This window comes from Drosophila bipectinata, chromosome 4 (genome assembly GCF_030179905.1).
Source record: "Drosophila bipectinata strain 14024-0381.07 chromosome 4, DbipHiC1v2, whole genome shotgun sequence".
Classification (NCBI taxonomy): domain Eukaryota; kingdom Metazoa; phylum Arthropoda; class Insecta; order Diptera; family Drosophilidae; genus Drosophila; species Drosophila bipectinata.
Window position 1 is genome coordinate 2737724 of NC_091740.1, and position 22713 is coordinate 2760436.

Sequence of the window (22713 nt, forward strand, 5' to 3'; positions counted from 1 at the left end):
GCATGGATACAAGCACTGGGACGAACAAAAAGTAAAAAGCCAGGAGGAAATGGAACGGAAAAGTCGGTGGCAGCAGTCACCAGCGGCTCACCCCGGAAAGCGATCATGTGCTGGAACTGTCAGCATGCGAAGCGCCTCAGCGAAAGTCCAGAGGAGACAGTAAACCGGATTAGGATAGCAAGTAGAGTATCTGCGTCTGTACCCGACAGGCAAAAAGGGATGATGGAGCTTACAACACGTAAGGAGATTCAAAGCTTGGAGGAGAGGGTGCGTTGGTACAAAGAGGTGTGGGATACAATCTTCCGGTAAAACCAATTAGCTGGGAGGACGATGGTCACGAAAAGGGTAAAGAAAACCCGAGAGTTCTTTAAAAGAAGAAAATAGGAACAGGAACAAAGGAATTAAACAGTTTGGTGATGTCGATGACGCGTGGGGTAACCAAAATAGACTCCCGACCCTACGCAAAGGGGCACCGCAGCAAATCATTGGCAAGGTTATGGTTGAGGTGGAATACAAATCTAAAATAAGAGAAATCCTGTTCTACCTATGTTCATCATTGAAGCAGGATTTATACCTGGGGGTGAAATTCTGGCAGGAGTTTAAAATCGCCACTGTATAACCAGTATTGTTTAAATTTAACCAGAAGGTTACATTTTTCCATTAGAAGTTTAAGTTAAAAGATAAAACACGGAAAATATTTCAGTCTTCTGTTTGAGCTCTTACTTATTAATGCTTTTCATTCTCATACAAGTGTTCCTATCGCTATAGACAGCGGAGCTGGGCCGCCGGTGACGCCGGCAGAAGAGCAGTCAGTTTTTATGTTAATCAAAAATGCAGACGCAGCATTTCCCAGTGCCATCGCACTCAACAGCGATCATAAAAACGGGGCACATGAGGAAAAGGGACTTGAATTTGTATACATACATTTTTTTTTTTTTTTTTTTTTTTTTTTTCGCGGTCTTTCAGAATTTGGAAATGGCTTGTGCATCAATAAGAGCATCAGCTAGCATTCCTGTATTCATCATAAAGCTTAGAGGCCCAGACGACCGAGGGGCGCTCAAGAAACGATTTGTTAGAATATATTAAGTTATTTGTTAATTATTAAGCTAAGAGGAGTTAGTAAGGAAATTTAAAATTCTATATTTTAAATTAGAGGGACAGGAAAGAGATGTAATAGAGTAGATACCATTGTAGTTCGAACATAATACCCTAAAAGGGTCATGCAGTGCATATGTCGAACTACAACGGCTAAGGAACAGAGGACTAAAGTTTCGAGTCCTTCTATTAGGAATGTTGAAATTTAAGCGTGTTAGTAAATGCTGGCTATCTACATCCCCGTTGATAAGGTTATGCAGAAAAACTACACCGAGCATTGTCCTACGATTTGTTAAGCTAGGTAAGTTAATAAGTAAAAGTCTGCTACTGTAGGATGGAAGCTGAAGATTTGCATCCCAGTATAGACCTCTAAGTGCAAATATTAAAAAGTTCTTTTGTACGGATTCTATGCGGTCCTTATGTACTCCATATTGGGGACTCCAGACACATGAACCGTACTCTAGTATCGGACGGACCAAAGAAATGAATAAAGTTTTGGTTATATAGGGGTCATTAAATTCTTTTGACCACCTTTTAATAAATCCAAGGACTCCTTTAGCCTTATTAACCATTAAGGAAATATGGTCGGCAAATTTAAGTTTTATGTCTAATAGGATGCCGAGATCATTAACCTGGGTTAATTTTTCTAAGGCAATCCCATTAATGGAATACGTAGCTTGCAGAGATCAAGAACGATAAAAAGACATATGCTTGCATTTTGATCCATTAAGTATTAGATCATTAGCCAAACACCATTTTTGAAAGTTATCAAGGTCAGACTGAAGACTGCATTGGGCAGAGATGGATTTATACTGAAGACAAAGCTTTACATCATCTGCATACATAAGAACTAGAGAGTTCGTTAAAGCAGGGGGCAAGTCGTTTATAAAAAGCGTAAATAATAACGGGCCAAGATGACTTCCTTGAGGGACGCCGGATGTAGCACGGACCAGACGGGACTGTATGTTTTTAAATAAGACTCTTTGTGTCCTTCCATCTAGGTAGCTGGAGATCCACGTTAAGAGGTCTTTAGGAAAACCCAGCATGTTCAGTTTACTCAACAAAAGTGAGTGATTAACTGAATCAAATGCTTTGCTGAAGTCTGTGTAAATTACATCGGTTTGATATCCCTTACAAAAGCCGTCTATGACAAAGGATGTCAACTCCAATAAGTTTGTGGTGGTGGAGCGACGCTTAATAAAGCCATGCTGACAAGGAGTGATGATCGAAGAGCAAAGGTGTTGCAAATGAGGGGTAATTAATTTTTCAAATAACTTTGGAATTCCCGACAACTTAGAGATGCCTCTGTAGTTGGCAGCCTCGGACTTTTTCCCCTTTTTATGTAGGGGAATTATAAATGATTCCTTCCACTTAAGGGGAAAAATCGAGGTTTCCAAAGATAAGTTGAAAAGTCTTAGAAGAGGTTTGCACAGAGCCCTGGCGCAGTATTTTAGCACACAGCCTGGTACTCCGTCGGGGCCTGGCGAATAAATGGGTTTTACCCTTAAAAGACCAGATAATAAGTTGTTCTCAGAAAAAGACGGACAGAAAATAAGATTTGCTGCTTGAATGTTATATGCATAAGGCTGATCAGTCAATTTAGGAGGAGAATAAGTTGTTTGAAAAAATTCTGCGAATAGATCGGCAATGGCCTGATCCGAAGTCGCAGAGGAATTTTCAAACATAAGCAGAGGTGAAAAAGATACGTGTTTACGCTTAGTGTTTACAAAATTATAAAACTGCTTTGGATCCTGAGTAAATTGAATCCGGCAGCGGTCAATATAATTCCTATAACATTCAGCGTTATGCACGGTAAAATTCGACCGAGCTAGTAAGTATCTTGAGAAATCAACACTACTGCATGTTTTTTTATATTTAAGTAAAAGCTTATTTTTTTTATTTTTTAGGTTAGTGAGGGACCTTGTATACCAAGGAGGATTTGTTGAAGCGGACGGATGTTTCCAAGGCACACATGAGTCAAAAAATGTGTTTAAAGTAAAATAAAATTTTTCTAAAGTGACATTAAGATCAGTGCACGCCAGAATATCAGACCAGTCAAATGTATCGATAAGGCTATTAAGTTTTTGAAAATCAGCTTTACGGAAACAGCGAATCTTATTTACCACGCTCGGAGACATCTGATCGATACCAGGAGTGGTTTCGATTGAGACCTCCAGCGTGGGGTGATATGGATCCTCTGGGGCTGAAAGGGGAAAAGCTCTGGAGAGAGCGCTACCATCAGGATCAGATACAAAACATAAGTCTAAGAGCCGACCTAGCGAATTTCTAACATGATTGATCTGACCTAGGGACATGTCAAACATGCCCGCGGTGAAGTCATGGTAAGTTATAAGTGACAAAGATGGTGAGTTATCGACGTTGGACCACTTTAATTCTGGGATATTAAAGTCGCCCACCGCTACGAGTTGGTCACGATCCGTCATAAGATTAGAGACGTATCGAATAGCGGACAAATGCTGCCAATATGTGGGCGGTTCAGACATAGGAGGTATATATGAACATGTAATGTATAAAGCTTTCACGGACATAGTGATTTTAACGCAAATAAATTCTATGTCACCAAACTCTTGGGATTTCACCTCTTCAGAAGCAAAAGTAGAGTCTACCGAAATGAGGACTCCACCTCCTCTTCGCTGAGATCGATCCCGTCTAAAAGTGGTGTACTTACTTGGAAAAACTTCGGAGCTAAAGATCTCCGGATTTAACCAAGTTTCTGTAAATGCTATTATATGGGATGCAAAGAAAGAACTATCAGAATATAGCTTGGGGAGTTTGCTACGTAGCCCCCTAGTATTCTGATAGGTAAGAGTTAGTGAGGAAATTAGTTTTTTGGGTTAGAGGCCAAAGAAGAGGTGGAGGGTTGGTCAGTGGTTCCGATATTGGGAAGTCTCACTCCCACTGGTTTATTAACTTTTTTTTTAACGGAACTAGGCTGATGTTCTTGGACGAAAAGATTCTCTGGCCAAAAACTGGGAGAACAAATCGTCTTGAACATCAGCGCGGGCACACGAATCTTGAAAGAAGACGTGCGCCTTGTATAATTGTATTTAAATTTTTGTATGTCCTCCACCTTTATATCGGCTTTAGTTTTGGCTTTGATATAAGCCGAGATATCAATCTCTGAAGTACCAGGGGCAAGCCGAGAAACAAATATATGTTTCGATGGAGGAATCACCTGTAAGGGTTTTGGTGTCGCAGGTACAAGAACTGCAGCATCAGTCGGTGCCGGTGGTCCGGACTGTGGAATACCCTTTTGGGTGACCCTAATGGGGGTTTCGTTCCCTAGGACCTGTGGCATCACTTGAAGGGATGCCATGGCGGACATATCGGACAATTGCTCATTATCCCTGAGAAATTCTGACGAATTTTTCTCAGTTAAGGCCCTTGGGGTGGCCAGAGATATAAGCGGCTGCATTAATGTCGGCTGAGCAGGCTGAGGCGGATCAGAAACAGCGGATTTCTTACGCTTAGGGGACTCATTTAGCAGCTGAAGGCCACTAAATTGAGTGTCAAGCGCACAGAGCTGGTCATTGATTTTACGAAAACCAGTGATCAGCTCTTTAAATCCATTTTTGGTCTGTCTCATGAACGACCTCATTTCGCCTTGCACAGCACGACAATTTTCGCAACAATAATGTATCCCAGACCTACGGGAAATGGCATCCGAAACTGATGCAGTGAAACCGGCACACTTGGCGTGCACGACGTTTTCACATAACCAGCAATGGATACTAGGCTGGGATGTGGAAATCGTCTTGTTGCAAGACTTAATGGCACAGACCAGTTTAAATTTCATTTTGTTTATTATTATTATTTTTTTTTTTTAATTTAATAAGACAAAAATTAATATTTAAAAGTAAAAAAACACAATACCTTGAACCACTGTGCCAAACAAGAAGCCGAAGCGGGAGCTTTGAAAGAGTGCACAAGAGAAATGCAGAAAATATAGATAAGCCGGGGAAGAAGCAGAGCTAAGCTATGCTTGGAATAGAATTTAGACAAATTATTAATTCGATTCCAAATATACCAAAGCACTCGCGAAGCGATACGGTTTAGGCTTTAAGATTGTTATGATTCACAAGATTTAATTCACAAAGTATGTAAACACCGGTTTACCAATATTTATCAAAAACGCAGTGCGCACAAAAAAACACGACCGTTCGCTTGAAAGAAAGAGAGGGAAGTTTGATTTGTATTTGTAAGAATGTACGGTGTCCATTCAATATGTGAACATACTACATCTCCCTCCTTAAGAAAAATAACGTTATTGGAGTTCTTTTTTATTTATTATTTATATTATTTATTTTTATGTGATAGATGTATTATTATATATGATTATAGAAAAATTTATGCGATTATTCATTTTTTTTAGGATTTTGGTTTTTATTAAATTTTTTGTGTATATACGAGATATAAAAAAATGAAAGATATATTTTTTTCAAAAGCTACAACATTTAACTATTAAAAAACGTTACTACGAAATTTTTTAATCTTTTCTTACGAAGAGTTGGTTTTTATTTTTGCTGTTGGTAATCGTAATGTTACATTTTTCTCCTACTTCCGTAATTGTATACGGACCTGTATATTTTAAATCTAACTTATGCCCTGTTCCGTTTTTATACCCTTGCAGAGGGTATTATAATTTTGGCCAAATGTGTGCAACGCAGTGAAGGAGACATCTCCGACCCTATAAAGTATATATATTCTTGATCAGGATCACCTCCTGAGTTTATATCAACTGTCTGCATGTCCGTCTGTCTGTTTCTACGCAAACTAGTCTCTCAGTTTTAAAGCTATCGACTTGAAACTTTGCACACACCCTTCTTTTCTTTGCACGCAGTATATAAGTCGGAACGGCCGAGATCGGCCGACTATATCCTATAGCTGCCATATAACTGAACGATCGGGATAACTTTGGTGTTTTTAGAGATAGAGATAGATCGGCCGACTATATCCCATAGCTGCCATATAACTGAACGATCGGAAATGGTTTTTGGTAGAAATACCATCTTTGGTATTTTTTAAGATAGAAGCTCAAGACTTTTTTTTTTAGATATTTTATTGTAATCCATTAGTTTTATTATGATATTCTCATAAGAAGCGCCCAATTATATCCGATGTTTGCGATATAAGTTAATAATAATTTATTTGTGTTTTGGTTTTACAAATAATATTTATTGATCATTTGTTTCGCACAAGCCCGTTAGGGTTAGTGTTACTGACAAAGATAAAATATAACGCGAGCTAAGGCTGCGGAGTTCTACTTAAGACTGAACTTAAATACTACCCGGGCTGTACTTCGAAGCCTTCGTTGGGCTGCGGCGCAGTTGCCCAATTGCAGTGTCAGCATTCCGTATCCGGCCAGCAACGATCACATGTTGCGCAAGTGCCCGAGACGGTCCGCGGACAGTTGCCCTTGGAATGCGTAGTCAGCACCTCTTTCGTTACGCGTGCGGGCCACCGGATCCGGTGTGCAATTTGGCACTTCTCCTAAATTCTGTCTGCGCGTGTTAACTCCTCCCTCCTTTAAATGGTCGTCGTCCCGGGGACCTACTCGTTCTACATCTCTCGATTGGTCCCTCGATTTCTTGCGGCGATTGGTCTTCAGGTGGTATTTGCCGATCCACAGGATTGCGCATAGAGAAAGGGCAGCCAGCAGAATAAGGCAAATGTTGAGACGGGATCCCGATGACAGTCTTTCTCTGAGGGCCCCGATATGGCGTAGGTTACTTAGGCTGAGTTCATGGAGAAACGGGAGGCTGAGTCGGTTGTGGTGGGCAGTGACGTTTACTACTGTCATAGCCGACACAGCAGGTTTTTCAGCGAGCTCCCCAGCTGGTTTATGAACCAGGTTCCGTTGAGCGCTACCTTGTCAGAGTACGCTAACAGGTAGGTTCCGGATACCTTTTGTTCCCGGCCTTGGTCGTCAGTCACCGTTACGTGGGCATCGTTGATGATTAGGGTTCCGTGGTCCACAATCGTGATTGGATCTAGATGACCCGGGAGCGTGGAGCAGTGCGCGATGGCCCCAGAAACTATCTGTTGAGCACATGTGCCGTTTTTTAGTTCCTTGCAGAATGCGGCACCTACCGTTGTCCTGCAGTCACCGATATTTAGGTTCTGTGTTGGGCATTCGGCAACTAAATTTCCGCTCTCGAAGTTCAGGATTCTATTATGGCGTTGAACCGGGTAGACCGTTATTCTCTTACATACGAGCTTAGGATTAGGAAATTTCTCTAATATTTCTACCAAACTAATATTAATGTTAATAGGCTGTTTGTCTCTGAATTCGCTTACGTCGGCACCATCTAGAATGGCTGGGCTTACAATATTTAATTTTGCTAGGGTTAGGCCCATAAGGATGTTTTCTAGGTCTGTAATGATGATTCTATTCTTTGCTAAGATGATTTCTAACAAGTGTGTTTCTTTATTTGTTTCGTATTTCTGAATCTGCTTCATTGCGTTAGCGAGCTCATTTAGACGTGTAATTTGAATTTTATGTTTAATTCTGTTTGACCCTCGTCTGCCCTCATTAACCGGTTCTGATTAAATCTTACCTGCTCCCAATCATTAAAGTCAGGCGTACCTTCAATAACTTTGAGAGCCGTACCGATTAAAGTGATACTTCTAGTAGCCCTGTGGTGGAACTTAAGGGTGGTCACCAACTTGCGAATATGTCTAAGGTCCGTTTCAATAACTGGTGTTCTGTGGTCGTCTGTGAATGTCTTTGTCATTGCTTCTTTCTGGTCTGCGTAGTCCTCGTAGGTCGTCATGTACCTTGCGTGCTGTAGGTATCCGTAATTCTCCCAGATTACAATGTCATTGTCTTCTATCGGGATATAGTCCGCGTTTGTGTAATCGTTTAGTTTTAATGTCGCGTCCGTCCTAATAGCCGTTAGTATGAAAATTAAAAAATATTTTTGTAACCTAGAAAGAATAAAGAAAGGAACAAAGGAGTAGGTCAAAATCTTGTGAGGACGATTAACGTAGATTGTCCTTGTGGACCACCCTCCCTTTAATAAGGACCGTGGTCCCCAGGTCTGCATCAACAACCTCTTCTGAGCACAGTGGTGTAAGCTTATTCCCCAGGCGTTTGTTTGCCTTCAGGAAAACCTTATCGCCCACTTGGTAAGTTTTATGAGTCCTATCTTTGTTTACGTGTTCGAGGGTTCTCTCCTGAGCCTGTTGAATTTTTTTGCTAATTACTGTCTCGAATTCTGCTGATTTTGAGTGTAAAATGTCTATGGGTTTTTCGTTAGTCACCGAGTGAATTGATTTATTGTATTTATTAGTTGCAAGAAGAATTATTTCGGTGGTGTCAACTAATTTGTTCTTTAGCTTCAAAAATCGTGCTATTTCGGCCAGGGTGCTATGAAATCTCTCTACTTGGCCATTTGAGGTGCTGTGTAGAGGTGGTGCGTTAGAAACTGTAATGTTATAGTTGTTCAGGAGAATGGATTTTATGGTCTCGGAGTTTAGGGATTTCTCGTTATCGCAGTAGATCGTTTTCGCTTTTGGGAAAAAATTCGCTATTTGCATTATTGGAGTTTTTACGTCCACAATAGCCCTTGACGCGATCATTTGTACTGTGGCGAATTTCGAGAATTTGTCCACACACGTAAGAAAAAGAGTTCCGTCTGTGGAAAAAATATCAATGTGAAGGATTTCCCCCACAGAAGAAGGTATAGGTGTTTGTGCTACTGCTTGTTTGGATGGGTGGCGTTTGTACTTTGCCATGGAACAGATTTTGCAGTTTTATGCTACATCTGTTGCTAGTCGGAACATTTTTGGAAAAAAATAGTCCCTTAGGACTTGTTTCACATTTTCCTGGGCTGCTCGATGCGCTCTATTATGTTCGGTTACCATGATCTCTTTTTGTTCGGTTCCGTCCGTTATGTCCTGTACAAAGCTTTTTGAATGTCTGAACGTAGTGTTCGGGAATAGCTCCACGAGTTTGTGTTGAATAAATGCCAGGATTGGTAGGGAGCAATATATTGCGTTTACCACTTCTGCATTAACCACCTCTAGCAAGGTATTCAGTAGGTTACCGCGGTCATTTATTTTTACTGTGTGTCTAACTTTGCTTTTAAACAGAATAAACGTGTCTACGGACGAGCTGTTACTCTCTTCAATTATTATTTGATTCCTGAAACAGTTAACCGGGTTGTCCGTTGTGGCTATGGTATACGCTAGCGATTCCTCGCTATGTATGGTAGCCATGTCGGAGTCCTGTTCTTCCTCCAAAGCGTTAACGTTTTGACAACGGGACAAAGCGTCAGCGACAAAGTTTTCTTTACCAGGTGTATAAATCACCTTTGCACCGTGGTCGTCAATGATTTCCTTCCAGCGCTTTAGTTTAGCGTTAGGATTTTTATCAGAGACGGCGTAAGTGAGTTGCTGGTGGTCGGTAAAGATCTGTAGATTTTTTACTCCGTACAAATAATTGCGGAGGTATTGTAGTGCCCAGACTATGGCGAGGAGTTCCCGCTCGTTGGTTGCATAGTTCTTTTCGTTATCACGCAGAGTGCGTGATATCATTGTAATTGGGCGACCACCCTGCGATAGAACCGCCCCTAGACCAAAACCTGACGCGTCCGTTGTTAGATCGAACGGTTTCTTATAGTCTGGGTAGGAAAGTAAAACATCTTCTGATGCTAGGATTTCTCTTAGTCTGCAGAATGTTTCCATCTGTTCCTTGTTCATTTCAATGCATATTTTTCTTGATTGGTATTTGCTTATCTTACCGTTTTCGCCCTTAAGAATGCTAGTAAGAGGCCTTGCAATTGCTGCAAAATTCTTAATAAAGCATCTATAGTAGCTAGCCAACCCTATGAAAGATCTTAGCTCGAAAAGGGTCTTTGGCTGGGGAAATTGCTTTATGGCCCTGACCTTTTCAGGTGATGTCCGTAAGCCCCCTTGCGTCACTATGAATCCCAAGTATTCAACGCTCTTTTTGAAGAACTTTGATTTTTCTTGAGATACTCTCATACCTGCTTCGGAAAGTTTTCCTAGGACCCATTTTATGTCATTAAGATGGGCCTCTTTCGTTTTTGAGTATATTATGACATCGTCGACATAAACATAGCATATCTTTGAAATTCTATCTCGCAGGACATCATCGATAGCTCTTTGGAAAATGCTCGGAGCATTTTTTAGTCCAAATGGCAATCTACAGAATTCGTATTTTCCATTATTTATTGAGAAAGCCGTCTTCTGCCGGTCTCTCTTTGCCAGCTCTATTTGGTGAAAGCCGGTTTTAAGGTCGAGTGTTGTAAAAAACTTTGACTCGCCCAGGTTCGATAATATTGTCGTAATCGCAGGGATAGGGTATCTATCGTCCACGGTTTTTTCGTTTAACTTTCTAAAGTCGATAACGAGTCGCTTCTTCTTGACCCCGTTCTGGTCGGTTCCTATTTTGTCAACAACCCACGTTGGGTTATTATAAGGAGACTTGGATGACCTTATTACGCCGTCCGCTAGAAGTTGTTTAACCTCTGCGTTGACGAATTCAGTTACACCCATGGGGTGCGGGTACGACTTTGAGTACACCGGCTCCCCATCTGTTTTAATTGTAGCAACAGTATTTATATTAAAAGGAAGTGCTTCGTCTGGATCAGCGAAGGCTTTGTAATTTTCACCTATCATTTTGTCAAAGGCAGCTTTTACCGCGGGGGGAACGTCCTCGTCATCTATTTTGATGAAGTTGACATTTTCTGCCTTAGCGAACTGGATCTTTTCGGATCCATTATTAGTGAAGAAAACATTTGCAGTAATATCGAGTTTTGCATTCACTTGTTTAAGCAGTCGAGACCGATAATACCATCAAAATCTTTCAGAACTTTAATAATGAAAAGTGGTGATTTAACATTAAATATGGAAGCAAAACATTTCTTCTCGATTTTTGTAAAGCCGTGGATTGGCTTAACGTTAAATGGGGTGTCCACAGCCACGACGCCTTTCAGCGGGAGTGGAGTAATATAATTTTTTGAGGTACCTGTATTGATTAAAAGCTTTATTTCCCTTCCTGCCAGCGTACGCGCAATGTACGGGAGTAGGGACTTTACCCTAAAAAATTAATAGAGTCTTTTGCGTCCAGGTCATCCTCTATTCCTGTGGCGCATGCTTGCGCCACGGAATCGTAGTCTTCTTCGCCGGACTGCTCCTCGGGCATGAAGTTGATTTTCTGTTGGGTCCTTGTCGATTGCCCTGCTACCCATGCCGAAGGCTGTCTAAAACTGGATGAGGTATCCACATCCATTGGCTTCGCCCTTGTTTGTTTCTGGGCGTTTCCCGTATTACTATATGGTCTTTGTTTAAAAGAACCGGGTTGATTGTTGCCTCCTTTTTGGGGTCTGGCAAAGTAAGGGGTCTTTTGCATTGCCCCCAAATTTCGACTTTGTTTTTGGTCTGCGGCCCAATTCTTCCAACCCGCTTGTCGCTGGTTGTTTGGTTTACTGACTTTTTCCTCGCTGTGTCGAGCAAAACTAGCCGCAAAAACACTTCTTGTTGTGCGGGAAATACGGCCATCTTTAATGATTTTTTTAGGCCGGATACGAACGCATGCGGGGCGTCGTTCCTGAATTTTTGGTTCAGAACGGCTGCTGCGTTAGCGTCGTGGGTCATAATAATTTTATTTGTTAAAAGCGTTAGCTTTCGCTCTACTTCGTCGTAGTATTTAAGTAAGGGTAAATCTCCTTGCCTTAGTAAACTTAATTCTTGTTGAATTACGTGTGTCGGAGTTTTATCCGCATACGTGAAATCTAAACGTGCCAGTATGGCATGGAAATTTAACACTGTATTATATGAAGACAATGCAGCGGACGCTGATCCTCTTACTTTGTTTCTGAGGATAGCGACTGCTTGATAGAATCGACTGCTGCCCTCGTAAGGCTCGAATACCCTGTATGCTGCTGTGGCAGCCTGCCTCCAGGAGACGTAATTCTCCTGTTTCCCTTCAAAATCTGGGACGGATTTTACTATATCTAGCGGTTCAGAACATTCTATTCCTGGTTCAATTTTGATCTCCTGATACGTTTTGATTTCTGGGGTGTTGATTTTTAATGAGTTTATTTCTGCCATCAATGTGGCTACCTTCTCATCAAATTCTCGTTGTTGCCTTTCGAGTGCGCCTTTCATGGCGTTCTCGATGGCTAGAAGCTGTTCATGAGACATTTCTATTGTTTGACTGGAAAATTCAGAGGTTCTAGTTTCAAGGACGCTCTCTCGAACGAGGGTGTTAGTTGCGGTCCTACTGGTTGATGGATAAAAGTCTTTGTTGGTGAGCCCTTGACCCCCGAGATTTCCTATACTCTTCTAAAAGTTCTTCGTCCGACGACGCGTAGTTTCCCGTGGACATGGGTCAAAATTAATAACAAAAATTGCTGCGGGTTTTTAATTTTGTAATATTTCCTTAAAAAAATTGTAATGTTTTTATCTATTTTTTGTAATATTTTGCTTGCTTTTTAAAAAAAAACAATTCTCAGTGCACTTTTTTATAAATAGTAAAAATGAGTTAGCTGCGCAAATGCTTTTATTCGTATTCGAATTTCAAGAAAAATTTATTTCTTCGTACTCAGATTTCAGAGAGAAAAAAACAAAATGTACTTATTTTTTAAATCATGTATTTCTTATTGTATTAATTTTATTTTTTATTTCTCTTGCACAATAAGTTTGACAAGTTTTAACCTTTTATGAAAAGGGAAAAAAGATTTTTAAGAGGAGAAAAAGAAAAAACAAAATACAAATATTTTCTCTTTTTTTTTATGTAGTCATTACAGGCCTATCGAATCCCTTTTACTTGTTTAAACAACTTTTTATTTTCTGTATTACTTTTCTTTTACGAAAAACAGACAAACAAACAGCCTACTTACATTTTCTTATATTTATTTATTAAGATATGCTGCAAGTTGCCGTCGGCTTTCCTTCGCTTTGGCTTGTTGATTCCCACGGAGGGGGGCGAGGGTTACCCTACAGCTCCCTTTACTTTAGTTGCTCCCAGGGAGGGGGGCGAGGGGTATCCCTACAGCTCCCTTTACTTGGATTATTCCCGCGGTGGGGGGCGAGGGGTATCCCTACAGCTCCCTTTCCTTGGATTATTCCCGCGGAGAGGGGCGAGGGTTGTCCCTACAGCTCCCTTTTTCACTGTTTCGCTGGTTTTTTGAGTTTTATGCAAGATTTAACTGAATAAAATCTTGCATATAGTTTTTGTTTTAGAACTTTTCGTTTTTGTGTTTTTATACCCTTGCAGAGGGTATTATAATTTTGGTCAAAAGTGTGCAACGCAGTGAAGGAGACATCTCCGACCCTATAAAGTATATATATTCTTGATCAGGATCACCTCCTGAGTTGATATGAGCATGTCCGTCTGTCCGTCTGTCCGTCTGTCTGTCCGTCTGTCTGTTTCTACGCGAACTGGTCCCTCAGTTTTAAAGCTATCGTCTTGAAACTTTGCACACAGCCTTCTTTCCTTTGCACGCAGTATATAAGTCGGAACGGCCCGGATCGGCCGACTATATCCTATAGCTGCCATATAACTGATTGATCGGAAATGGTATAACTTTTGTGTTTTTAGAGTTAGAGAGTTCAAATTTGACATGAGTGCTATTTTTGGCAAAACATTACGTCATGCCAAATTTCATAAGGATCGGCCGACTATATCCTATAGCTGCCATATAACTGAACGATCGGAAATGACCCAACTTTCGTGTTTTTGAAGATAGAAAGCTGGAATTTAATACAGATTCTATTTTTGGTCAGTTTATCCAACCTACCAAATTTCATTAGGATCGGCCCACTATATCTCATAGCTGCCATATAACTGAACGATCAGAAATGGTATTTGGTAGAAATATCAACTTTCGTATTTTCGAAGATTGATTTTAGATTTTGTATTGTAATGAATTGGATTATATATTCTTATTCAGATAAGGATCGGCCAACTATATCCGATGTTTGCGATATATATCCGGTTTTAACTGCAAAGGTAAATCAACTTCGGCTCCGCCCGAAGTTAGCTTTCCTTTCTTGTTTTTTATATTATTTTCACTATTTCTACAACTTTTTGTGTAGAAAATATATTTTGTCCGAATGTCTTAAAAGCTTTTTTGAGGGTGGGTTTTCTTCTCGGCTTCTATTTTTTTCACTTGTATGTTTTTTTTATTTATTTTATTTTTATTATTTTTTTTTTTTTTGCTACTTTTTTTTAGCCGAATTTTGCACTTGTATTAACTTTATTTTTAAGCCGTTTACGCAATTTTCTATTTACGCAATTTTTGGGTGCGGGTTCTTTATCACGTTTGGGTGCCAGTTAATAATAATTTATTTGTGTGTTGGTTTTACAAATAATATTTATTGATCATTTGTTTCGCACAAGCCCGTTAGGGTTAGTGTTACTGACAAAGATAAAATATAACGCGAGCTAAGGCTGCGGAGTTCTTTTTAAGACTGAACAAAAATACTACCCGGGCTGTACTTCGAAGCCTTCGTTGGGCTGCGGCGCAGTTGCCCAATTGTAGTGTCAGCATTCCGTATCCGGCCAGCAACGATCACATGTTGCGCAAGTGCCCGAGACGGTCCGCGGACAGTTGCCCTTGGAATGCGTAGTCAGCACCTCTTTCGTTACGCGTACGGGCCACCGGATCCGGTGTGCAATTTTAACTGCAAGTGTATATCAACTTCGGCTCCGCCCAAAGTTACCTTTCCTCTTTTGTTTTTTTTTGTGTTTCATAAATTGAATTAGTTTATAGGTTTTTATTTGTGAGATTGCCTTTCGTGTTTTTTCCGAGTGTTCCCATCCTTTATGTTAACGCGTGCTTGCCGGCGAAGTGGAAAAATCTAGCTGAACAGCTGTCAGCTGAACAGGCTGACAGGATCGTAAAATCCAGATCCCGCCCTCTCCTTCCGACGAGACAAGGGAAATGAATCTGCAAGGAAATGTCCTTTGTGTCCGTATCTGAATAGATCCCTTTGTGTGTGTTTTGCGTTTTGTACAGCGGCTTGAGGATGTGGTCCGCTTACGATAGATGTGATGTGTGTTTTCCGTCCGAGAAAAATTTGTGAATGTGAACAGAAAATGGATAAATGAATATTTTTTTTTTGTATTGAATTAAGCAAAGTAAATCGGGAGAAGCAGCACAAAAGACAAGATGGGGGAAAATCTCACAGATCTAAGGAGTTTGAAGAAAACGTTTTCAAAACGCCTTTAAAAAGAAATCCAAAAAGCAAGACAAAAAGAAAAAAGAGCTACGAACAAGGAAGCATTAGCAGAGGGGCGATACTGAAGGGTAGCCGGAGTAGCCGTCAGAGATTCGGTCGGCAGTAAATACGGCACTTTTTTAGGCGAAACAGACGTATGAGTCAGGGAGGTACTGCGCGTTCAATGCATTTAAGCAGCAAATTCATGCTGACATGAAAGACACTAACGACTGTAACCAAAGCCGACCGAAGATGAGCACAGACACTGAACAAACACCGCACACTGACAGCGCCGAGAACAACAGCTCGGAGCTCCCAGCCACAGCCAGAGCAGCAACAGCATACGCAATCACAGAAGCCGAGTCTCAAGCTCTTGCAACATTTCCAAACAAACCGGATCAACTCTGCCCTGTGGACCCTGCGTCTTCTGGCGATTGTGCACCCGTAACAGCGACAATACCGGGACCCGGATCTTCGACACGGGGGCCTTCATCGACCCGTGTACGCTCTCTAGCTGCAGTGACGCATAGCTAGCGACGAGGGATCAGTTGCAACCCGAGCGATTGCAAGGGGGGGAGGATGTTTACGTGAGGGGCCGTTGTGACGCAACTTTAGGGCGCACCCGCGCATCCGCGCTCGCCGCTCTTTGCGCTCTCGCTCCTTCGTTGGCCGTCGTCGATCGTATTTTTTTCTATTACCGTTGCCTATTTTCTTTCTAAGTTAAGTTTTTATCCTCTGTAAGCAGCCCAATAAAGCTGAACGCGTATAACCGAAGACGCCCCCGATCTTTTTATTTCTCACTTCATCTAATCCTGGAATCTTTTGCGGCAACCACGCCCCCCTACAAAACATTGTGGTCCATCGAGCCGGAGCCCACCTACTTGGCTCAACAGTTAAAGTATACGGCTACAAGTGAGAGGCGTTCCCATGGGTTTGAAACCACACTGGAGTAATAATTATAATTTCACATTGACTGTCCTCCTGTACCGCCTCTCTCTATCTATCACCGCTCTCTAATATCCGCACAATCCGATAATCTGCTGATGACTTAAATATACAAATCCCAAACTATGTAAACACATATAATAAATAAAGAAGATGCCCACACACACATAATAAATAAAGATACTAGAAAAATTAAAAATTAAAAAAAAAAAAAAAAAGATGTTTACGTGAGGGGCCGTTACGACGCAACTTTACCGTTGGCTGTTTTCTTTCAAAGTTAAGTTTTTATCCTCTGTAAGCAGCCCAATAAAGCTGAACGCGTATAACCGAAGACGCCCCCGACCTTTTTATTTCTCACTTCATCTAATCCTGGAATCTTTTGCGGCAACCACACCCCCCTACAAAACATTGGTCCTTCGAGCCGGATAATTACTGGATTTTCTTCTGCCAGCAGTTCTCGGCATTGTTCCGCCAAAAGATAAGTACATTTTTCCGTCTCCATCTCTCTGCCGGTCTTCAGCAGTGATTCGAACATTTAATTTCGTTCACACTGCTGCAAGATTGTTTTTCCCTCCGTGTCAACTCCAAGTCCGAGTTTTCCGACACAACGGAGGTTGAGATTTTCTAATAAGCTATAATAATATTAAAATTATGCAAATTTTTCCATCCGTCTCCGTTTTGTGTGCTGCCCATTGTGTGCATGCCCATCCTCGCCGTTTTCGGCTTCTCCGTTATCCATTCGCTTGAGGCATATGTGCATCCACATACATACATACGCACATACATATTTTTTTGGTGCATTAATCCGCGAAAAATTCGCAAGTGAACAGTGAAATTGTGTGGTGACAAAAAGAAGGCATAATTAATATTGGCCACCGGTGTGAATTAGTTCGGGAAATCCAAATTCACCGAACAGTCCGCCGCTGTCGTAATATTTGTTTTTTATCTTCCTCAATCAGTGTCATTTTTTACACCACATAACTTTTCTGTTCCCCCAATTATACAGTCCACTTATCAAAGCTCCACTGTGCCAACATATGCCCACATGCCCTTACATATATCCGTACCTGCATGCATGTCCATATATTTTCTGCCTCCCATTCCAGGAAATATATAACCGATAAAATTTAAAATATACAGTCCACTTATCGACGTCCCACTGTGCCATCATATGCCCCACATGCCCTTGCCCTACTTGCATGCATGTCCATATATTTCCAAATATTTTCTGCCTCCAATTTCAGGAAATATATAGCCGATAAAATTTAAAAAAAATTTTAAATTTCTAAAACCAACAATAATAAACCGCCATTTAACTACAAATCCGTGATTGTGTCGCTTAAATTCGCGACCTAGCCGTGTTGTGTTTTTCGGTTCTGTTTTTTTTTCTTTGAGGTTCGTACAGGGTGCCGACGGCATAACCGGCTGCGAAACAAAATAGATTAAAAAAAATCAATTATTTATAAATTTATGTATTTATAATTATAACTACGAAAATTTATTTAATTCTTATTTTCCGTTTGAGCAAAGGGCCAGGTTTTTTAATTCACCTTTCCGGCCGCTCAATAATTAAAGTCGAAAATTTAATTATCGAAATTACAATTAATTAATTTAAATCCACCTTCTGTCCGAATAGAGCCGCGGTTTTAATTCCATCTTCCCGGCTTCGTGTTAATTAAATTCAATTAATTAAATATTTATGTTTCAATTCCACCGTTCCAGCTTCGTGATAATTAACCTCAATTGGTTAAAAATTAGGATTTTCAACTCCACCCTTCTGGCTCCATCGTAATTAAATCCGAGCCAGTTAGCCACAAATTAATTATTTATTTTTTGTGGGTTAAATTCAAGCCAAAGTTAAGTCCACCTTCCGGCTCCGCAAATTCGAAAATAGTTAAGAATTTAATATCTCAGTATATATTAAATTCATTACGAACCACACAAGTCGAAATATCTAGACATATATAGACCGTCATCATTTTTTTCCGAACAAGCACGAATTTTCCGGTACTTTTTCCATTTTTCGTGCCTCTAACGCTGCTTCTACTTCGCATCAGGCAACATCCGCCTACAATCCGAGCAAACCTCGTCTCCTTTTGGGTTTTTTCTGGTGCCTGAAATTTTTCTTTGCGCCTGTTGAAATTTAAATTTTAGTCAGTCGACAAGCGCTGACCAGCGAATTGGACTCTGAGAATGCCCACGGGAGACGACAAAAAGCCGCGTTCGATCCCAGCCACCCGTTTGGACAGATCTCAATCCGCATCTCCGCGGACGCCTCTTTTGAAGCCTAAGGCTACCAGTGCCAGTCCAAGGGCAAGGAGTGACGAATCCGTCAATACAACCCCCGGTCCTTCACAGAGGCAGACTCGCTCCGTTGCAAAAATGGCTCCAAGTGCGGTCGAAGTGGCGTTGAAAAAGTTCATCGCCACAACAGATCGAATTAGCCAATTTAAGGCTAACATAAATACTCCGGGCGCCCCAGAAAATGAAATAGGCTCCCAATACATGGCGAAGTCCATCGGGACCAAATTCGGGCACTATGGGAAAAGGTGGAGAAGAGCTATGAGAGGTGCTCCGATTTGCTAGCCGTGTCCGGCGTCAATGCGGCCGTCTCGACAGTGCTGGAAGCGAAGTACAGCTACTGTTACTCCGTCTATTCGAGGTGTATTGCCCAGCTTCGGGAGAAAATTGCTTCCCAATCCACTCGGGCTTCCGTCAATGTCCACACGCCCGCGTCTACAGGCTGCCGGTTACCTCCAGTGGATACCGAAGTCTTTGCGGGTGACTATCTTCGGTGGCCCACCTTCAGAGACTTGTTCACGGCCATTTACATCCAAAACCAGCGGCTCACCCCGGTAGAGAAGTTGTTCCACTTATTGTCCAAAACAAGTGGTGACGCCCACGCCATTGTTTCTAAGGCTCCGCTTACCCATGAGGGGTTTGTTGCCGCATGGCAAAGCCTCACAGACCGCTTTTAAAACCGGCGGCTATTGGTCAACAGCCAGTTGAAGATCATTTTTAACATCCAGGCTATTACTCAAGAGTCCGGGGTCGCGCTGAAGGAGCTCCGAGCCACCATTCAGAGTTGTCTGACAGCCCTAGCAATGTCCGCCATCAATGTTGAGGCTTGGGACTGCCTCCTGGTGTTTATGATTTCGTCAAAGCTCTCCAAGGTCACACTTTCTATGTGGGAGCAATCCGTCCATAATAAGGCCGAAATTCCAACATGGAAGGAATTAGACAACTTCTTGACAGGGCGCCATCGCACTCTAAAGGCAATCGACGACGTCAGGCCTAGTGGCTCCGTGCAATTTCCGCCAAGGTCGGGAATTCCTATTGCCCCTGCTCGGAGGCTGAACTCATACGAGACTCGAATGGTTCTAGGCCCCAAGGGTTGCGATCTCTGTTCGAGGGAGAACCACCCCATTCGCTTATGTCCGCGGTTCCTAGAAATGGACGTAAATGGGCGCTCGGACTACATTAAAAGGAAGCAGTTATGTTTAAACTGTTTTGCCCGAGGCCACCAGCAACGAGACTGCCCGAACCCATTCGCTCCAAGTCCACCTACGTCAACAAACGGCTCAGAGGATCAGTCGAATGTGCAGGTGTGTTTCGCTTCCGGGTCAGGAGCCGTCCTATTGGGCACGGCCCTTATCAACGTGTGCCATTTGGGGTGCACCGTCCAGGCACGAGCACTGATAGAGTCAGGGTCCGAAGCGACTTTCATAACGGAACGACTGTTCAACCTCGTCAAGCCTCCCTTCAAGACGATTCAAGCCCAAGTTTCCGGCCTCAATCAGACCATTTCCGCGCAGTCTACTAAATTGCCATTTTTCCATTCGGTCGATGTCTAGACCCGGGCTACAATTAGAGACTGCGGCTTACGTTTTTCCGCAGTTGGCAGGAAATCTGCCATCATATTCGTTTTCGCGAGATCTTCTCAAGGGGCTGCCCGAGGGGCTACAAACAGCTGCCCTGGCGGACCCCAACTTCGTTGAGAGCTCCCAAATCGATGTGTTATTAGGAGCTGACATTCTTCCGTCCATTCTCCTCGGTACTTCCAAGGCTAACATCTGCGGGTCGCTTCTCGGTCAGGAGACCATTTTTGGATGGGTGCTGACAGGCCCATTGTCTCCAGCTAACCCCCGCAGCGTGTCTGTTTTTTCCGCACGAGTTGCCCGCAGCCTCGGTGACTCACTGGTTCAGGGTTTCGATTCAGGATTCGAGCACAATTCAACTATGTTCTGCCCCTTTTCACTTCACAACAGAGCTCCTTTAGCAAGGTTCTTCTGGCCGATTCCGCCATCTCAGCGCCCGTCTGTTTGCCGAAGACTCCTGTCATTACATGATGTACTCGCTGATCTTTTTCAACATTCGACCATCGTTGCTGGTTCTAATTCCAGTTTTGCTTATCTCCGTCTTGCATGCCTCCAGCTACTCGCTCAAACTTCTTGATCTTTTTGATCAGAACTCGTGGTGGGGGGCTCATTTCATCATCTCAATTGTGGAATTCCAGGCCGCCAATATTTTCAAGGCCACGGCATTCTGTGAGATCTGCCCAACGCCATTGTTTTAACCTTCACGAGCCACGCTGGTCTATCTACTACCACTACTTGGTGATGCGTTACAGCTCGCGCCGAAATCCTTATTCTCGCACCGCTTTCGTTGAGCTGCGTATCACCTTCGAGAAGCTGGCCGCCCGTTCTCCGCCCGTTGTGGGAAAGATCATTCGTCGGTATTGGATTCGTGAGTCGTCTGGCTCCGCAGCCACAACCCCGGTTCAACAGTAATTGAATAAATGTGGGGGAAATAAAACAATCAAATAACATTTTTAAAATCACTTCAAATTCACTCACGCTCACCTACGAGATCGGTATTCAGCTGTTTTACATGTTAAATGGGTTTTCTTGCACCTTCCCGAAGAGAACAAGAGCTTTTTATTTCTGAAGCGTATGTTTTTTGTTCGACATTTAAGTTTAAAATTGTAGAAATTTAGCTACATTTTCATGTTTATAGACTTGTTTTCGATCGTTATGTATGTCTTTGTGAACTGTGAAGAGTTCAGATTGCTTTTTTAACCATTACTTTTCAAATTAATTTAGTTTATCTTTTACTTTAAAGTATTTTCTGTTTAGATCTATCAAACACACAAGCTTGGCAGTTGGTAATAATGATTTAAACATATTTTTAATGAATGTGTAAAGTTACTAAAAACAAACAAAATGTATGTCATCTTGGAGGAAGGACTTCGAGAGCCAGTGGATGAGGCAACAGCACCAGCAGCCGGCAGAATCTCATTCAATGAAGCCTTCCGAATGGCAGTTTCAACAGACGCCTCGGTGTCATCCGCCGGCAGAGTGTTCAAACCGACGATGGCAGGGGCCATCATCCGCACCACCAACCGGACAAAAGACGCAGCGCGCAGAAGCAAGGTCGGACGCGATGAGACAGGTGGTCCCACCCGGGGACCACAGCCCGGGAAAGCGTTGTCACTGGAGATGGAGCCGGAATGGGACGCGTCATATGTACCCGCGGCGAGGAATCAAGCCGAGTCAGTGGGGCAAACTCGAGGCCAGCCAGGCCCGAATGGAAATTGGACATCTCCGCAAATGGGGCTCTATTTTTGATGGCAGTCGCAGAAGCATGCCTTTCTCGAAGTTTGTGTTGCCTTTCTCCGTGGAGCGAGGTGCTGAGGGAGTTCCATGGGTCCATGGGTAAGGGAGTATGAGCTGCGAGAGAGAAAACAAAGATCAGGAGAGTGTGGAGGTTTATATCCAGGTCTTGTTGACATTGAGGGCAAGATTGGAGACACCGGCCTTTAATGAAAATTAACCTCAGAGAGAGGATCTATGAGTGTCACGATGCGGAGAGGCTAGCCACTAGGCAGTCAGCGGAGGGTGAGCAGCAAAGAGGATTCTTCTATAGCCCGAGGGTGGAAGAGCTAGAAGATCAGAAGAAGGACGAGGATGTCTGACCCGAGGAAGGGGAAGTCGAAGTCGAAGTCGAAGTCGAAGAGAAGACGAGGGAGCTGCAACAAGCGGGAGCACACATTTTGGGAATGTGAATCGACGGTGCGCAGCATATTTGGTATAAGTGTGTGCTATATTTTGCTACGACTTTCGGAGTCGTGTTGCCGAAATGCCCGAAGTGTCAGCCGGGAAACGGGGGAAAGATCATGTACCGGGCCGAAAAACCATGCTCCAACCCAAGATCGACCTATATCAACCCAAGGTCGATCCGCAGACTCTAGAAAAAAAGGAAATAAGTAGTGTTTAGCCTATTGATCAAGTATTAGTAAATATAAATGGGCAGAGTCCAACGGTAGAAAGGTCGAATAGAAATCCAATTGCAGTACGAGGAGCGGATTACAAGGAAGGTAAGCCGCGGTGTTTCCAAGAAGACCGAGTAACTCCAAAAATCGAGCGTGCCCGGCGAAGGAACAGGCAGCGGAGGACCGAG

The 22713-nt window shown here is 42.6% G+C and overlaps 1 pseudogene; it reads left to right on the top strand.

Moving 5' to 3' along the window:
• The first annotated feature begins 15504 nt into the window (after positions 1–15504).
• LOC108120212 (Krueppel homolog 2-like) lies at positions 15505–21048 on the top strand (annotated as a pseudogene).
• The last annotated feature ends 1665 nt before the right edge of the window (positions 21049–22713 follow it).